This window comes from Platalea leucorodia, assembly GCF_965183815.1.
Source record: "Platalea leucorodia genome assembly, chromosome: 3".
Taxonomy (NCBI): Eukaryota; Metazoa; Chordata; class Aves; order Pelecaniformes; family Threskiornithidae; genus Platalea; species Platalea leucorodia.
The window spans coordinates 63,834,067-63,839,144 of NC_138825.1; positions in this window are offsets into that span (position 1 = coordinate 63,834,067).

Below are 5,078 nucleotides of genomic sequence, written 5' to 3' on the forward strand. Positions count from 1 at the left end.
TAGGTTAGATTTTTCTGTCTCGGTGAACTCACCTTGGATTTGGTTTTACAAAACAGGAGGAGAGCTCTTGGCTGTGGTCAGTGCTTAGGCCTGCTGCCTGGACTATGCAAATCAGGATTTGTAAATACACCGTTCAGAATAGCTCCGCAGCTGTGACTTTGGAGGGTGGAAGAATGATTTTCACTTCCCTTATTAAAATGGTTTAACTTTACGGGTTTTGGTAGTATCAGTAGATGGAGTCAAATCAAGACCACATGCCATATCCTCCTACATTTAACACCTGATGTAATAAGATGGTGAATCATAATTAGTCATCTTAGTTGAATTAGAGACCGGGAACAACTCTGGTAAAGGTATTAACAAGTGTGGTCACTGGAAGGCTTATCATGCTTTCCTGCTCTGTTAGTCCTTACAAGAAGCAGTTTATTTTTAGAGAGATTATTGACAGCGTGGTAGATTCAGTAGTCTGAGGCATTTTGCTGGGAGAAGACCATTTACTTTGGTATTTCCTTGTTGATAAAATCCAGAGCAGAGTGTATAGCTATGGCTGCACTGACCTGCAACAGTCAAGAAGGTCTCCTGAGGAAGACGCCCTTCAATTCAGCCATGATGGGGAGGAGATGAGAGTCAGCTGCAGGTGGGACCATCTCATCTGGCACAGATAGCACTGCCACTCTGGCTGCTGTGGAAGCGGATGGGGTGGGCAAGGAGGTGTATCTCCATTTCCACCCTTTTCACTTAAGGGACCCTGTATGCGAAGCGTCCACACACGTGCTGGGGCTTGGATATCAGAACTTTTTCCTTGGTCATGTTTGCATTTATTAGCAACAGCTTATAAGAGGCAGGAGGAAAAGCATTTGCAAAAGATCCACAGTTTAATGACCTCCAGGGTTTAGAATATGTACTAATCTCATTCACCTGAGCTTGTGCTTCAGGGAGTGCTCTGGAAAGGTGTCTTTCTAATCACAGCTGTGTGTAAGAAGGATTTTTGATTGACGCTGATTTGTTTTACTTATGAGTTTAAGATTACTTGTTTTGTTTAGTCAACCAATCTACAAAGAGCAAAGGAAGATGCAACAAGCAATTTTTAAGGTGTTTCAGTTCACTGTGAGCAACAGCAGGACTGAGACGTTTCTTTTTCCAAAGTTCAGGAGAAGAACACTGTTTAAACAAGATCTGTTGATCTCTTACCCAAGTACTTACTGAAATATAAACATCTGATCCTCTTGTTTCAGCCTATGACTGAAAATAACTGTGCTATTTTGCATACCTTGGAAATCATGAACTTTTATATAATCTTTATAGTAAACGACAAAAATATCTTAGGAAACAAGGTGATGAAGAATCTCTTTCACAAGAGGTACTTCATGGGGGAAGATGAATAACTTGTTACACTGAAACTAGTAGCATGAGGAATAACCTATAAACTCTGTCTGGAGGAGCATGAGTCATCAATCAAAACTCTCTTCAGTAACACTCAGAACCATTTAATTTTGCCCTCCTCAGCTTTCTCTTTGAAAGCTCTGACAGATTCACGTATCAGGGAAGGAAAAAATGCTATTTAGCTTGTTGTTGCCTAAGTATATATTTCTTTTCTTTTCAGAATGTGACTGAATTTCATAATCAAAAGGAAAAATCACAAATGAATGAGTTCTGTTTGTGTTTTCCTTCGGATATGTTCTTGTTATAATTTTTTAAATAACAGCATGGAGGGTAGCAAAGCTAGCAGTGGAAGAGTCTTCCCATTGATATGGACAGTATGCACTTATTTCCCATCTACCTTCTACTGAGCTGAACAGCAAGGCCGTTGCCTCTTGATTGCACCAGCAAAATCTAGTAGCCTGTGCCTGAGTTTTAACCTGGCTGGCAGAATGAAGATTTACAGCACAGTACTGATGGGTATGCAAAGGAGTTTGCAAACGTGAAAGGCATAAAACTGTACATTAGCAGAACAAAAGCATCCCAGTCTAACCCTAACTCAATTGGTTAAACCAAAAAAACTTACAACTGTAAGGTGGCTGGCATTCGGGATATACAAGGCACACAGGTCTGTTCCTATAGCAAGCACAAAACACAAACAACGTCTTTCTCAGTTCTGGATTTCAAAACATAAGTCTGATAGCATCTTTTAATATTTTCAAGCACTTTTTCTTTTAAGTTCCACTGAAAAATACTAAGCTGCAACTGTTCTATCGAATTAATGCAAAGGCAAATATTTCCTGAAATGTTTTCTGAGTAACACTGTAAGTTTGTCTTTTCCATGTATAATTTAAAAATTGGCCAGGGCAGCCCCCCTGCTTGTTTAATTACAACCATTCAAATATTTCCAATCCAGCAAGGCTGGATTGGATCGTGGCCACATCTCTGAACTTTCCAGTTCCATCCTAATGCTCACTTTGTTCTTTATTAATACATTCAGCAATGTCTGATGCTATCTGCTTTGAAATGAGTCTTTTATTTATACTCCTGAGTTAAACTATTTACAGAGTAAAGCATAGGCTCTCATTTTCTGAGGCACTCGCTCTATTTGCTGGTGGGAGGAAAAGTCACAGAAAAATTTTTGTCTTCACTGTTCAGCAGGCACAGATACAGGGGGGATGCACCAGCAGCCTGATGCTCTAGACTAAAATCAAATTCTGTTTTGTCCAAACAAGTTTTTTTACTGCTTGCGGACAATAAACATGATCTGTAGTAATATCTATGCAGTCCATCTACCTCACTTTTCGTCCGTTAACACACCCAATAATATCACCACCCAAGTGTAGTCAATATATCACCACCATCTGGCATAAACACGAGGCCAGACACTGCATGCCTCACTCAGGCAAATTTCCAATGGAAGCCAACAGCAACTTAGACTAAGAAAGGAGCGTAGGACTACTGATAGCATTGAAGCCAAAAGCTGTGTGTGCTCATGTACACACACATACATGCGCACTGTTCCATAAAATAACCATATTTCTTAGAAACATGAGCAGTGCTCAGAACGAGAGGGAGATTGCTGAAAAGCACAACTATGACTTGATTTCAGTTGCGTCTCTCATGACCAGGGAAAGGGAAAGAAAAAAAAAAAAGGATCCTAGCAGTCCCAGACTGATGCATTCGAGCTGGGTAACACCCTCAGCGCTGTCACGCTCAGCATCTCCTCCCTCCTGCTGGGCTTCTGGGGCTAAGGAGGTCAGGTGAAGAAGCAAAGGAACACCTCAAGCCTGCCAGCAAGTTCCTTGGAGAAGCAAGCTGCTCCTTAACACCTCTCACATAGCATTTTATCAGCAAAGATTATCGTATCTTTCCCACGCTTGTTTGACAAAGGCAGGAGCTAATCCCAACACCATCTCATAGTCCCAATAGCTAAAAAGGAGCATAAATCAACGGATCTATTGGAAGTTTTTGCAAAATTAACTGGTACATAATCCTAAAGGGACTTCTGACTTTTTCCTTTGTACAAGTAACTGCACTTCCTGAACTATTGTAACAAAGAAAAAAATTATTCACCCAACTCAGTCTTTTAGCCACTTTGGATAGAAGTTAAATTCTGCTCTTAGCCACTCTCTTCTACAATCCATCTGGAGTAAATCTACAGAAGCTAAAGGCTAACCCAAATTTGCCATGATATGAATGAGAGATACTCTGTCCTGCTAAAATTAGTTAGATTCTTCTATCACTAATTTGTTATGTATATCCTTTATTTTAGAAAAAAAATGGAGTTGGAGAAGAAAAAGACCAAATTAAAATGGAAGCAAAGCTCCACTGTCATGGGTGGTAGAGGCAGTTAGAGGTGACAGCAGAGTGTGCAGGCAGTGCCAAACTCCGGCAGCAAGCAAAGATATACGAATGCTATTTTTTTTTTCTTCAAGAAAAAAAAAAAGAAAATGGAAAAGGAGACACTGAAATTGAGGGTCTATTTTCACTCTTTATAACACTGACAGACTTTAACCACTTATGACAAGGTTTCCAGTCTAGAAGCCAGGTTGAAGTCTTCCTCAGGCTTTAAGCCAAGTCAGCTGGGACATTTCCAAGAACAAGGGTAGGGGAATAAAAAAAACACCAGAAGGTCTCCTCCCCCCACTTTTGCTTAAAATGCCAATGGTGTTTATCCACAAGAGTTCAAGAAGTTTCAACTGAATGTGGAAAAATTTCCAGTTCAAAAAAGCAGTGAGATCTTTCATCAAAGTACCTTTTCGGTACCCATGCTGACCATCACTTCAAAGTGGATTGATATGCAGCAGTCAGGTATCAGCTCTTACTTGTAGAAAAGCCTGAGGGAAATGGCAGGGGGGTTAACTGGCAATGAAAGGACAGAGAAACTGAAAACTGGCAAATGAGTGCTAGGATGGGGGAGATAAAATGGAAGGGAGCAAAACAACCAGGATGACAGTGAATGGGTCAGTTGGCAGGAAAGGTGCTGACAGGGGTCCATCCGATGGAAGGAGAAGGGCCCATGCCACGGCACTTGCAACTGCTAGAGCCTCCTCAAGTATTCAGTCTGTAGCACCCCATGAGCGCTGCATGCTCCCTTGTGGGCTCCCTCACCTCCTGCTCTCACTGACAGTTGCACTGAGCAGCTCCACACAAACGCAACGAGAGCTCTGTTCACAACAAAACCATGTTATTTCTCGTTGTCCCAGAGTCGCTGAGGTGGGAACGCACCTCTGCAGACCCTCTAGTCCAACCAGGGTCAGGTGAAGCAGGCTGCTCAGCTCCGTGACCAACTGAATATCTCCAAGGATGGAGACTCCATAACCTCTTCCCCTGTCCAGATGTGCTATTTAATGCAAAGCAATGGGAAAAATCGGACATCTGCACACCCAAAGCAGAGGTGTGCTTCAGCTCCCTCTGCAAAAAAAGGGGTATAACAACACCACGCAGCCCGCCGCCTGCCCCCACGGCCCCCGCGGGAGCGCCTCGGCCCCCGCACAGCGCAGCGCTGCCCGCCCGGCTCCGGCTCCGGCTCCGGCTCCTCCTCCCCTCCCGGCGCGCCCCGCCCGCCGCCCGCCGCCTCCTTCCACCTGCGCGGCGGCGGCAGCGGCGCCGGGGAGCCGGGCCGTCCCGTCCCGGGCCGGGAGATGTGAGCCCCC